The sequence below is a fragment of the Mus caroli genome, chromosome 4, assembly GCF_900094665.2.
Source record: "Mus caroli chromosome 4, CAROLI_EIJ_v1.1, whole genome shotgun sequence".
NCBI lineage: Eukaryota > Metazoa > Chordata > Mammalia > Rodentia > Muridae > Mus > Mus caroli.
The window spans coordinates 49,052,679-49,067,164 of NC_034573.1; the positions used below are offsets into that span (position 1 = coordinate 49,052,679).

The 14,486-nt window shown below is 44.8% G+C and overlaps 1 non-coding gene across 1 annotated transcript; it reads right to left on the reverse strand.

Annotated features, from left to right (window-relative positions):
• Positions 1-3,855: 3,855 nt before the first annotated feature.
• On the reverse strand, positions 3,856-3,986 carry LOC115031007. The gene has a single exon (XR_003836599.1). It is a non-coding gene; the product is annotated as a small nucleolar RNA SNORA17 (small nucleolar RNA).
• Between the last annotated feature and the right edge of the window lie 10,500 nt (positions 3,987-14,486).

Sequence of the window (14,486 nt, forward strand, 5' to 3'; positions counted from 1 at the left end):
AGGAAAAAAATACAAACAAAATTAAAAAATGAATAAAAACAAAAGAAAAATAGACAAAATGGGAGTAGGTATTATAAATAAAGGCTCTTACAGTTGTCGACATAAAGGGTCTATCAGTGTGCTAGTGCCTTGATTATTTATTTCATGTTTAAATACACACATATAAAGCACTCAAGAAGGATGACTGATAGCAGATTCTAAATTCCAAAGAACTGTTTTGCTCTGTTTTAGTAGGGGTGGGAGGTCCCACTGAGTCACCAGGCTGGCCTGGAACTCCTAGGCGAAGTCCACCTTCCTGTCTCGGCATCTTCAGCTAGAAAGAAGGCTTATTCCATCACACCCAGCATGGAGAAATCCTGCATTGAGAAGAAAGTAAAAAAAATCACAAGGCTTAGGAAGGCATGGTGTTATGGTATAGTTGGAAGCACTTTTTCTTCTTTAGGTAAAATAATGAAGACTCTGAAAATTTGCTGGCATGTTGTACAACACAGTGACCACAGATAAGAGCATTACATTGTGTCCCGAAATTGTCCTGGGAGTAGATGCTCATAACCACAAAAACGATTAAGTATATGAGGTAATGCATATGTTAATTATTTCATTTGAGCGATTTCCCAATGTCTACATGTTTCATGTTCAATTTTGTTTTTGAGAAGAGTCGTAACTATATAACCAAAGTGGGCCTGGAACTCACTGTGTAACCCAGGCTAGCCTTAGACTTGTAGTAATCCTCCTGACTCAGCTTCTTGAGTACCATTGTGACCGGTGTGCACCATTGTACCTGGATCAAAATGTCTAATTATTTATCAACTAAAATAAGAAACATTATGGTCATGTCAGGGATTACAGTGATGTCAAGGCCAGCCTGGCTACATATCTCTCTCTCATGCTGTATTTTTTTTTTTTTTTTGCAAAATTACTAAGTGAGTTTTTTAAGATAGAAAGACTGAAGCTTAGTTGGATGAATGCTTGCCTCAGCATCGCAGAAACGAGGTGTTTAGCATGCCTGTAGTCCCAGGCAGAAGGTCAGAAGTTCAAGGTTATCCTCAGACACAGAGTGAGTTTGCAGTCAGTCTGTTGTATATGAGACCCTGTCTCAAAAATAAAATAAAATAAAATAAAATAAAATAAAATAAGGGAGAAAAGAAAGAAAGAAAGAACAAAGAAAGTGTTTTAGTTCCTTTTATAATATGGTGATAAAACACCATGACTAAGGCACCTTAGGAAGTGTTTCCTTTTGAGGCTTACAGCTTCAGAGGGTGAGAATCCATGATCATTATTGGGGAGCATGACATTGGGAGGGTAGGCATGGTGTTGGAGCAGTAGCTGAGAGCTCTCATCTCGATCCGCAAGCATGAGACAGAACTGGGAATGGTGTGGGCTTTTGTAATCTTTAATAAAGAAAAGCTTTTTATTGGTTCTTGGTGCATTTCACATCCTTGACCCCAATCCCACTCATCCCTCCCTCCTCTCATGCCCATCCTCCACCCTTGCAACCTCCCACACAACAGAGAAAAAAAATCTCCTTGTGGAAACTGTAGTGTGTCACAGTGTGTCCCGCAGTAACTCTTGTGTCCACACTTCTTTGCTTGCAAATGTTCATGCAATCACTCATTGGTCAGGTCCAAGGCCCTGGTTTCTGCTACTCTATCTATAGTGGGACTTCAGTGGGTCTCCTCTTAGATAGCCTGTTGTTGCCCTGTGTCATGGAGATCCTGTAGTTTTGGATCTCTAAGACCAGCCCCTTCTTGCATGCCTGCAGTTTACTGATTGAGGAGATGTTGGGGTGGACAAATTGAAAGCACTGGATCTGGGCCTGAGAGGTATCTGAGCTGGTCCGACTGCTGGTTCTTCTGCTTTTATACCCTCTGCAATAGCTCACCTGTAAACCCAAAACCAGGGCCAGCTCTACCCTGCTGTCTAGGCAAGGTGCAGGGCCCACTCTCCCAAGTATTGAAGCCAGGGACAGCTCTCCTGCCTGCCATAGATGGCAAGGGACAAGGGAGGGAAGGAAGGCATCTCTCCCTCGTTGAAGCTACTGCCAAGAAGACAAGAGGCAGGGCTGGCTTTCCTATGCTCATGACCTCAGGACTGGGTTATCAGTGACCCCACCAACAGAATCAGCTCTACTGTGTTGCCAAGGCAAGGTGTAGAGCTGGCTCTCCCAAGTGATGCAGCTGGTGAGGGACAGGGACAGCTCTCCTGTTCTCATAACCCCAGGGTCAGGTTCCTACCTGCTGGGTGAGAGAAAAGGATGTTATCTCTCTCTTATCCACACCACCATACAGGAGACAGCAGTAGGGCTCTTCCATGCTTGTATGCTTTCAGGCTGGCTCACCAACAACAACTGAGCACTCCAACTGGCGAGGGATGGAGCCAGCTCTCTTGCTTTCATGCCTCCAGAGCCAGCTCTTTCATGATGTCAGGTAAGGGATGGGGCCAGTTCTGCAAAGCATTTGAAGTGCAAACTTCTAGTTTCTTTGGAAAGTTAGTTATGTCAAATGATGGTTTGCTGAGGCACACAGGTGAAAGGATGTCTTGCTAAAGCAGACACAGGAAAGACTGTTTTCCTGAAGCAGACACAGATGAAAGGATGTTTTGATATAGCAATCACGTGAAAAGACCCACGATGAAGTATACATATGACCCCACAGTTTCCACAGTGGGAGATGAGCACTGAGCATTAGTTTGGTTTGCTCCACCTTGCTATTCTTTGCTAAAGACATGCACGTGCTTTTCGCCTTATATAGTGTTGTTGAGATCAACTTGTGGTAATGATGACATTGAGAGAAACTTGTCAAAGAACTGCCCATGAGGTCCTGCAGCAGCTTGCCACTTCTGCAGCCTCACCTCAGGCTAGTTGGCAAACCTGGCAGTTTTTAAAGGATTGAACTACAGCTGCTGGTTAGTGCCTGGTGTCTGCCTGCCTCGAGGACTGACTGGTCTGCAGCTGCTGAGTTGTATTTGGTGTTTGGTACAGGACTGAACTGCTGAGAAAGGTGATGGAGCTTGCCCCCGAAGAACTACTAATGATTAGGTCTACTTCCCTCACATCCTATTAACTTTTCTCTTCCACTACCTCTTCTGTGGGGTAGAGGAGAGCTTGAACCCTTATTAAAAATACATTGCAAAAAATTTATGCCTACAGCTCTCAAATATCAGCATGTCCCTGGTGGCAGCCCAGACTAGGGACATCTGCCTGGCCTTTAGTGGTAACAGACCTGGCTGCTGCAGGATCATGGACCCATACATAGTCCCCAGTGGCAGGCCAGGCCAGGATCCCACACATAGTCCCAGGAGGCATCACCAGCTACTCACATCAGGGTGTTCCTCACTACCCTCGAGTCTCCAGTTCTGCCTCTCTTCATTGTGCCCACATCCTTCTGTTTCTCTTTCTCTTCCATTTCTCCACCATTTACTTGCTCCCTTTAGAGATACTGGGGTCTCTGAGTGTCTGGGGTCATGCCAAGAGTGGTTTCAGTCTTTGTTCCACTCATGCATTATGGTGCTGGGCAGGGGTCATCTCAGGCATGATCTGAGCCATACATAGCACCTGGCTGGTGGTCATTTCAGGCTAGCTCTCTGTCTGGGCCCTATGGCACTGGTCTGGTGGTCATCTAGGGCTTGCTCCTTGCCTGGCCCACCGAAGTAGCCCCATGTGAGGATCATCTGTCTCAAGCTCACTTCTATCTGGGACTCTTAGTCCCAGGTGGAGTTTTAGTGTCTATCTTGCTCCCAGTCCCAGGAGACACTGGGGCCTGCCTGTGCCCAGAGTGCTGGTCATCTCAGGCTAGCTCCCTGTGTGGGTCCCCTGACACCAGACTGGTGGTTGTCTCAGGCTAGATTTTTTCGGGGAATGATAGGCTGCTAATAATTCAGATGTTCCTAGGTTAGAACACTGAGCGAAGACATAGACTCTCTACTCTCTGATGCCTACTAATGCACAGGTGACACAGCAACCACACTTGGAATGCCTCTGGGACAGGGGTCTTTTGTAATCTAAAGCCTGTCCTCGGTGACATATGTCCCTCAACAAGTCCACATCTCCTAATCCTTCCTGTAGGCTTAGATTTTTTTCTAAGGGTTCTTAATAAGGGTTCTTAAGTGCTTCACCCGCCCTTCTACCTCACTGACCAAAGGTAGGGGAGAAAATAGTTAACAGGACAAGAGGATGGGGACCTGTCTAGAAGTAGTTCTTTGGGGGCAATTCCATTCTTTGTTGTCAGGATATTAGTAGTCTAGTCCAAAACACCAAACATGAATCAGTAGCAGTGGCTTGATCCAGAAGAGACTGCGAGGCTTCACCACATTGGCATGAGTCCAAGGGAGCGGCAAGAAGCAGCCAGAATCCCATGAGAAGTTCTTTGGCTCATTTCTCTCTAAGAAGTCACAAGGGAAGATCAGTGAAGTCCAGCAAAGTGTTGCAAGGCAAACCAATGCAAGAGCCTCCTTCACTGTCTGTTGGGTTCTACTTATACTCTTTCCAAACATCACACATCCTCTCATGTGGCTGTATCAGCAAAACACCCTCTCATGTGTCTGCTTCAGCAAAACATCCTCTCATACGACAGCTTCCAGAAAAACATCACAGGACACAATTGAGTCTCCAAAGAAACCAGAAATTTCCACTCCACCTTCCCATACACTTCCATTGACCAAGGACCAAGTATTCAAACATATGATCTATGGGTACCATTCTCATTCAAAACATCACATAAAGTAAAAGGCTTTTGGCTTTCAGCATTTGGTGAGATATGACATATGGGAAGATGGAGCCTGGGAAGGCATAATAAAGGTAGTATTTGAACCCGGGATATGTGCAGGGCAGGTCATCTAGCTAGAGAGGGATACCCACAAGCAAGCATATGCCTGCCTTTGGGAGAAGATGAATACCTTGCTCCCCATCCAGACATAGAGAGCCATATGTTCTTGAATATGCACTGAAAAGTCTGGTTCTGTTTGGGGAGAGATGTGCTCAGGCCTCTGTGGTAGATTGATGTCAGCCTGTAGTGTGGTGAAGGGTATGGGGCTGGGGATGGAGCATGTGCCTAGCTTTCCTGAAGCCTTGGGTTTGAACCCAAGCATAGCATAAACCAGAGTACGTGAGCATATCTGTAACCCCAGAACTCAGGAAGTGGAGGCAGGAGGATCACGGGCTTAAGTCTACACCTTGAGATCAAAACCTGAGCTCATTCATGCCAGAGGGGGAGGGAAAGAGGAAAGAAGGAAAGGGAAGCATTGAAGTCAAAACTTAACGTCAGTAACCTGAGGGTACTCTCCAAGGTTAACAGAGAGGGTGAAGGCCAGGCTGGTGATGGGGAGTTGACTACAGGGAAGTAGAGAGCGGGACTAGGATGTCAGGGATCTCTCCTCTACTTTTTCTTGCTGTAATTCCATCATTTACATTTTGCAATACCTGAGACTCCTTCCCTGTAGCCTACATCTCCATTCTGGGTCCTAGAGGGACAATCCCCTATACTGATTGCTAGGGAGAGCCTCTGGTAGCAAATTCTCTTTCCCCATACCACCCAAGTACAGAAGGACAACAGTTGTTCTCACTTTGTGGGACACAACCTGGTTGGTGGTCAAATGCCCCTTTCACAGGGGTCACATATCAGATATCCTGCATATCAGATATTTATATTTTGATTCATAACTAGCAGAATTACATATATGAAGTAACCAAATAAATTTATGGTTGGGGTCACCACACCATGAGGAACTGTATTAAAGGGTCCAATATTAGGAAGGTTGAGAACCGCTGGAGTAGATGTTACAGCAGTCACTACACAGTGCTGTCCCTCTTGGAACTGATAGCTGCACAGGACTGCTTCCTTGCTCTAAGCTCTGTCTTGTACTTAAGTATTTGATTCTCTATATAACATGACTACACTTCTGTCTTAGTGTTTCTATTGCTGGGAAGAGACACGATGACCAGGATGATTATTATAAAAGAAAATGTTTAATTGGGGCTGGCTACAGTGTCAGAGGTTTATTCCATTATCTCTGTGATGAGAAGCCTAGCAATGTGCAGGCAGCCATGGTGTGGGAGGAGCTTCAAGAAGTCCTACATCTTGATCTGCAGACAAAACAGGAGGGAGGCTGTGTACCACACTGGGTGTAACTTGAGTGTAGGAGACATCAGAGCCTGCCCCCACAGTGCCGCACTTCCTCCAACAAGGTCACACCTCCTATGAACCAAGCATTAAAACACATGCGTCTGTGGGGGCCAAACCTATTCGGCTTTCCTACTCTGTCCCTTCTCTTCCTCTCTTTTCTTGTTTCCTATCAACTTCCCTTCCTTTCCTTTTTTCCTTTTGTATTTTTGACACTGTCTTGCTGTGTATTCCAAGCTGGCCTACAATCCATGCAGGAAAACAGCATCAGCCAGAAATAAACTTTATAGTTTAGAGATGGAAAGGTCTTTCTTGAATACTTTGTAAAAATAAAGAGGCTTTAATAAACAGATTTTACTATAAGACATTTAAAGTTGATATATCTAAGGGGAAAAAAATACCACCAATTAAAGGGAAGAATCAAAACATGGGAAAAAGACTTGCAGAATGGTGGATGAAAACTTCTTTGTTTCAAAATGTCAAAAAAATTAATATGAAAGTGTAAGAATATGTGAACTGCCAATTATAGGAAGGAAGGAAAAAGGAAAAAAGGAAGGAGGGAGAAAAGAATGAAGGAAAGAAGGAAGGGAAGAAGGAAGGAAGGGAGGACAAAAGGAGAAGAGAGGAAGGGAAAAATAAAAAAAGAAGGAGCAAGGAAGGAAAGAAGGAAGCCGGCCAACAGCATTTGTAAGGAATTGTCTTTATGCCAGACATGGTGGCTGTCCGGATTGGCTCTGTCAGTTGGCAGCCTAATCATTTGAGAGGAGAGCTCTAACTGAGGATTACCACAGGATTAGCCTGTGGGCATGTCTCTGGGGGGACTGTCTTTATTGCCAGTTGATATATGCAGATTCAGGGCACTATGGGCAGCACCACTCCTAGGCAATGCCAGCTGAGTACGAGCAGGTGAAAAAGCCAGTTAGCAAGCAATAGCCTCTGTGGGTCCTGTTGTGCTTCTTGTCTGTGCGTGAGAGTTTTCTTTAGTCAGAGGTAATGCTGTGTAGAATGGCAAATGTTGTGTCCCTCAGTGATGTCTTGGAGTTAGTTATAAATTGAAATAAAACATGTCTTCCCTCAAGCTGCTTTTGTCTAAAGTGTGCTTATCACAGCAATAGATAGAGTAGAAGAGAGGCTTACATCTGCAGTCCCAGCACAGAGACCGAGACAGGACAGCTATGAGCGTGGGGACACCCTGAGATGTACAGTGAGGTCCAGGCCAGGGATGAGCTACAGAGCAAGACTCTTACCTGGGGAAGTTAAAACGAAACAAAACAAAACAAAACAAAACAAAACAAAACAAAACAAAACAAGACAAAACCAACTCAAAACAACAACAACAACAACAAAAAAGCAAAAAACAAAAAAACCCCAAACAGCCGCGAGTGGTGGCACAGTCTTGTGATCCTGGCACTTGGGAGAAAGAGGCATTGCTACTTGTTTAGTGTAGTTTTAACAGTTGTGAAGATATCTGGAAAGGCACATAGTCTATATCGCCAGAAACACTGACAAAAGAAGAAGAAAAGGAGGAGCAGGAGGAGGAGGGGGAGGAGGAAGAGGAAGAGGAGGAGCAAAAGAGGCAAATATATGCCTCTAGTGTATTCTGGTCCAATCTTTTCAGAGGGTGATTTTGCAATTTGAACCTGTAGAGAAATTAAAATGACCTTAACCTTGACTGCTAGGCATGCTCTCTGGGGACACATTTCAGAATAGGCAGAAAGCGTTGGGTCTTTGGATGCAATTGGAAACACATGTTGTTTTCTGTGTGCGTCTGTTTGTTTCTCCAGTCTGGGCAGAACTAAGCCTCATTCCCAGGGGTGTATTCAGACTTTAGCAAGATGCCAAGCAGAGAAATGGGAGTGTTTCATGTCTGGGTAAAAGAACAGACAGAAGACAAAGGACTCGAGGTTTCTGTTGCGGATGGAGAAGGCAGATATCGTCTACAGCTCGAAGTGCACAAGCAGGGTGATGACAGCCGTGGTAGCTTCCCGGCCACCACCTCACACCTCCTCTGACCTGGTACGGACAAGGGTGTGAGTAGATTACTTTCTGGACTTCAGTAAACTCATCATTAAAAGGAGAAGCACAGGCTGTGGATGCAGTTCATCTGTAGCATGTGCGAAGCCCTGGGCTCACTTCCCAGCACCACAGAAACAAGTTTATTGTATATGCTTGGTGTCCCAGCACTTGCTTGGGAGGTGGAGGCAGGACAGTGAGAAGATCAAGGTCATTTTTGACTACATGGTGAATGTTAGCCTGGATTACATGAGACCCTGTCTCAAAAACACAAACACAAACAAAACACAAAATACCTGCTTTTAGTTGCAGCACCTGGGAAGTAGAGGTAAGCAGATGTCTGTGAGTTCGAGACTAGGCTGGTCAATGAAGAGAGTTTCAGAACAGTCAGAGCTGTGTATAGAGAGAGACCCTGTCTCAAAACAAAACAACAAAACAAAACAAAACAAACAACCCCAAACTTACCAAACATCATCATCATCATCATCATCATCAACAACAACAACAACAAGAGCAGCAGCAATTTCAGTGTGGGAATAATCACTCTCCCAGTAGGAAGGAGGGCTTGACTCACTCTGTAATCTCACCAGGACTGAGGCTCTTCCAGACTTTTCTATTTCAGCCCTCCAGTGCGCAGGTTTGAGGGTGGGCTTAATTTGAATTTTCCCTGTGCCCCTCCCAGTTGTGTATCAGCCTTTTGAACATATAGTTGTGCCTAACGATCTGTAGAGGATTGGACTCGAGACCCTGCAACACCAGAAATCTGTGCACACTCCACTCCTTGCATAATTTGCATATTTCTAGCATATCTTCTTTTGTGTTTTCTGTCTCCACCCTCCCCTCAGTTTACCTATAATACTCCATGCAGTGTAAATGTTAGATAAGTAGTTGTTACACTGGGTAGCTTAGGAAGTAGCCATGAGAAAGTGTCTGTATTTCATTAGCTCAGAGGCATCCTTAAAAATGGCCTATGAGATGGCTTCGCTGGCAACAGGATTTGCAGTGCTAGGCCAGCAGCTTGAGTTCCATCTCTGTAAACCACGTAAAGGTGACACCTTTACCACACACATCCTGTGTTTCAGATTTGCTCCCACACAGGCCTACAGGTCTCTCTCTCTCTCTCTCTCTCTCTCTCTCTCTCTCTCTCTCACACACACACATCTTTTAAATGCTAGAGGAGGATCAGGAGTTCAAGGCCACCAAAGCTACATGAATTGTTGTCTTAGGAAACAAATTGCTGGACTGTTTTTGATTCATGTATGAGTAATCTGCTGATATGGTGGGCCAAGTGTGTGTGTGTGTGTGTGTGAAAGAGAGAGAGACAGAGACAGAGAGACAGACTCTTCCCTCCCATTGTTTTCCTACCATCCCGACTATCGTTATATAAATGACTGCATTTGACTGCACTTTCAGGAGGTCTTCGCTCATCATATTATATCATATTATTTTCTGATCCTTTGCCAGATAGACTTTTGAAAATATATTTTCTAAATCTGTCTCCTGTGCTTCTAAATACTTAGTGAGGTCTCCTGACGAGCTGCCCTGTGTTAGTGTGTCTTGTGCTGAGACAGGGTCTCATCCAGCCAACGCTGACCTGGCACTCCTAATTCTCCTGCCTCTGCCTCCCGAATGCTGAGATTGTAGGCTTGTGTCGTCATGCTACAGATGAGCACTTTTCATTTTTAAATTACATTACATTTATTTTGTGTGTGTGTGTGTACAAGCATGTGCTTGAGCCATGGTATATAAGAGGAGGTCACTAGACAGCTTTTGGGGTCATTTTTCTGTTTATATCACATGACTTCTAGAGGTCATCAGGCTTGATGCCTTTACCCACTGAGCCATCTGGCCGGACCATAATTTTTTGCTTATGATGTCATTCAGTTTATCGGTTTGATGCATTTAGTGGCTGGTCGTTCTTGTCCTCATTTGGAACTTTGCTTATACTGCAACTTATTCTACTATGTGCATACCATGGATGTGCACACAACACCGAGTGTGCACATGTATATGTGTTCATGTATACTAGAAAAACATCTTATTGTTTTGCTTCAACTCATCTGGAATTAGTTTTAATGTGTGTTTCTTAATTTTTAAAAGTGCATTTATCCAGTTGATTTGGCCCCACTTACTGAAAGCAGCCACCATTCATTCTGGGCTGAAGCATCGCGTACATCATAAATCAGTGGGGTGTGCTTATGAATCTGTGGGTTCCCTTCCAGTCTGCAGTCTGTTTGTGTTGAAGCCACACGGTTGTAGTTTTCTGGGATGTGAGCTCTCATAGGAGCTCCAGCTTGGTTCTCTTGGTCCTGCATGTTTTCATATAAAATGTAGAATCAGCCTGTCACTACCTACAGACACCTCCAAGTCTGCCTGCTTGGTGTTACAGCAGAGGCTCAATGACTACGAACACATATTCCTCTTGCAGAGGACCACAGTTTGGTTTCTAGGCAGGTCCACATAGGTGGTTCACCCAGATACTGTACTCACGTGCACATATCCCACCCCCATATACACATAATTAAAAATAATAGAAACATAAAAAGCAACAACTCCAAAACCCAGCTAGGTGTAGTTTTTTCAAGGGTGACACTGAGGCAGGAAGGCCAGTCTGATTTTGAGACCAAACCAGGACTAGCCTTTGCTGTGGATACACAAGCATACATGTGCAGACGTGTGTGTATCCAAGTGCTATATTCTGGTAAAAAGGGTCACTGAGGCTGGAGTGTTGCTCAGTGGCAGAGCACTTGCCTAGCTTGTGGTAACCCCGAGCCTTACTTCCAGAAATGGAAACATACCTGTTAAGTAATCCGGGGTTGGTGCTGTAGGTCCCATCTCTGCCTCCTAGGCATGAAGTCCTGGGTTCAGTACTCAGCACTCATGGCTGTGGCATATAGTCCTGGTCCCAGGACTCAAGGGGTGAAGAGTCCAATGACATCCTCAGCTACACTCTGAGTTTGAGGCCAGACTGGGCCCTGTTTCAGACAACTAACTAACTAACTAACTAACTAAACAAACAAATAAAATTAAAATGAGAAGGTAGGTGAGATGACCCAGGCATGTAATACTAGAATTAAAGAGCTTAAGGCAGGAGGGTCTCTGCAAGTTCAAGGCCAACCTTGTCTACTTAGCAAATCCTAGGCTATTCTGGCTCCAAAGACTCACAAAACAAAACAAAATTCAATGTAACCTTTTATTTGAAGGCGTCTAACTTGCCCTGCATCTGCATTGTAGGCAGGACAAAGGTGGGAACAACTCACTGCCTGGGGCTCTGGGAGAAGTTCAGGACTGAAATAAGAGAAAAGAATAGATAGGGCTGGCAAGGTGGCTCGGCATGGGTAAAGGCACTTGCTGCCAAGCATAAAGACCAGAGTTCGATCCCCGGTACCCACTTGGGAAGGAGACCCAACTTCCTTTGACTGCCACACACATGGTGTACACAGAGAAAAATAATAAATAAACAAATACAATTTTAAAAGTGAATAAAAGAATGAAAGAATGTTAAGCAGGATTTGAAGCTCCTAGGTCAAGAAGCTATTAGAGGCTTTTTTTTTTTTTTTGGATAGGAAGCAGGGACATATGAAACTAATGTGCTAAATTGCATTTTTAATTTGAAACAAGGTTAAAGTTTAATTTAAGCCCTGACTAATTTCCTTGGAACTGTGGGGAAGTAGAGATGTTGTAATCTGGATGGTGAGTTTAAAACTCAGAGTTTTCTAAGAGAAGGAGAGGTGCGACACGGACCTCTTTCCTGTCTATTCCGGGGGATAAGGAGCAGGTTCCTAACAATGTAACCATTCAGATGGAGCTTCACCGGTGAATCAATGAAGTCAGTCACGTATGCAAATGAGGAAGTACTCAAGCTGTCTAAGGAAATAAACCAGGGTGAACGTATGGGGGGGCGGGGCAAACGACGGGTACTGTGAAGCAACCAGGGAGAGGGAGATGGAATTTTCTGTCTAATCGTTGGCAATTTGGGGTAAATCTCAAAGGACCAAATGTTCTGGAAGAAATTTTGTGTATTAAGAATGTCCCCAAATTAGACCTCTCAGCTTAATTCAGGCCTTCTGGAACATCCCTTCCCCCACTGGCTTTGAGAAGGGTAGTTTGATCGCTTCCTTAGAAATACAAACCAACTGGGTTTTACCCAGTGTGGGTCAGACTCAGGGAGAGATGTCTGGCTGACTTACACAGCTCCCGCTGGGTTCCCAGCAGATGGGACGAACTGCTAGTTCAAAGCCACTTTGTTGTAAAGTGTCTGCCTGGTGGAAAAAGGATGTCACGCAAAGGACTCCAAAAGATGGATCGATGGTGACTCCAGGGCCACCCTGACCCCTTGAGTCCATTCTGGTCTCCGTTTCCTGTTTAAAGAGAGTGGTAACATACACCTTGTTGTGAGAGTGGATGCTAGTGTGCTTAAGACAGCAAGCACAGAATGCGGCATGTAACAGACCTTCCCTCCATGATCATAATATTATTATTTTTGCAATGCTTTCTGACTGATGTCATGCTGGACAATAAACGAAGCATTGAGCTGCCCGTTTTTTCTAGGTCACTGTGTTCACAGTTACTGAGCCGAGCCAAGTTGCAGTTCACTTGGAACTGGGATTAGTTCTCAGGCAAACAATGGGAAACAGGCAATGGGGGCAAGGAGTATGACTGACCTATTGATTGGTCTATCTGGCTTAGGAGCCTGGACTACCCGATGTGATTAGCAAGTGTGGGGCTTACCCAGCAGACAAAGTAAGGTCTACAATACAGTGCCAAATGACCCGAAACTATATTCTACATTATACTATTTTTCTTTCAAGGATGTTAGATGGAAAAAAACACTGATTGTTGTTGTTGTTATATTAGTTTTCAAACACTTTATAGCCCTGGTTGGCCTTCAATCCACTTTGTAGTTCCAGCCTTAGCTTCCCAAGTGCTGAGGTAACAGGACTGTACCACCCACCACTCCTGGCTTTTGAACATTCAACGGGTCAGAGTTTGCACAGTGAAGGGCCAGCTTCTGTGGAGTCCCCCAGGTTGCAAAAGAAACTGAGGTGAATGGCAGAAGGGAGTGTGTGTCACTAAAGTGACAGGGTCGGAGACAAAGGATGAACCCAGTTGCGTGAGCCTCACAGCTGCTGCTGTTTCTAGAAACCACTGCTCTAGGGTCTCCTGGTAAAGTGTCACCCCTAAGGCAAGCTCTCAAGTGGCAGCCGTTTGAAGAGCAGGCCTATTGCTAAGGAGCACTACTGTTCCCAGTCCTCCCAGGGTTCATCCATGCTTGCCACGCACACAGAAGCTTGCCAGGTTATCTCCGAACTGCCCCTGTTGTACTGAGGCCAGTTAGCTACCTCTCTAAAATTCGCATTCCATTCTGCCTGCCTCTGACTCGGAAGTGTTAGAAGTCTATAGAATTACAGGCGTGAGCCGCCATATCTTGTTTGCTTCTCCTCATCCTCAACTTTAATGTCATTTTCCTTTGTTGTTGTTGTTGTTGTTGGAGACAATGTCTATCTAGCCCAGGCTAGCCTTAAACTCACAAGGGAGAGTCTCCTGCCTCATCCTCCCAAGTGCTAAGATTAGAAGCACTTGCTACTATAGCAGCCTTTCTAAAAAATAAATTAAATAAATAATTGATTGATCGATTGATTAAATTAATTAATTAGTGTGCCCGCACAACAGCAAGCCTTTGTCATGATACTTGAGTATACTTCAAAGGACAGCTTGTAGAAGTCAATTCTCTCTACCATGTAGGTGTGGGGAATTAAATGTAGGTGATTAGGCTTGGTAGCCAGTGCCTTGACATGATAAGCCAGGTTACCCACCAGACCTTTTCTCCTTGTCTCCAAGCGAGAACCTAGAACTGATATACACGTGATGACAGCACCTGAATGGAGGCGGAGAAGCAGATGTCCCCATCCCTCCACCAGAGTAGCACACTCTTCTTTCGCTCAGTGTTCCAGGCCCCGTCCCAATGCAGACCTCTTATACAGTTCCTTTAGTGAGAACGAGCCATGGCAAATTAGAAGTAATTTACTTCTACTTCAATACAGCCACTCATTTCTGTTCTCCGGCTGACTTCCCTACTGAAAACACAGCCAACACGGGTAGCCATGCACTGAGCTACACATTGTCGGTGTAAGTATATTAACATTCACATAGCTTTGATGAGGTAGACATGATGATGATGATTATAGAAAGCATCTCATAAGGATAAGGATGGCCTGGAACTTGCTGTGACCTTGAACTTCTAGTACCCTTGACTCTATCTCTTAAGTGCTGGGATTATCAGGCCTATTTTAATGCAGTACTGAAAATCGAACCCAGGTCTTCATGCATGCCAGACAAATACTCTACCAACTGAGA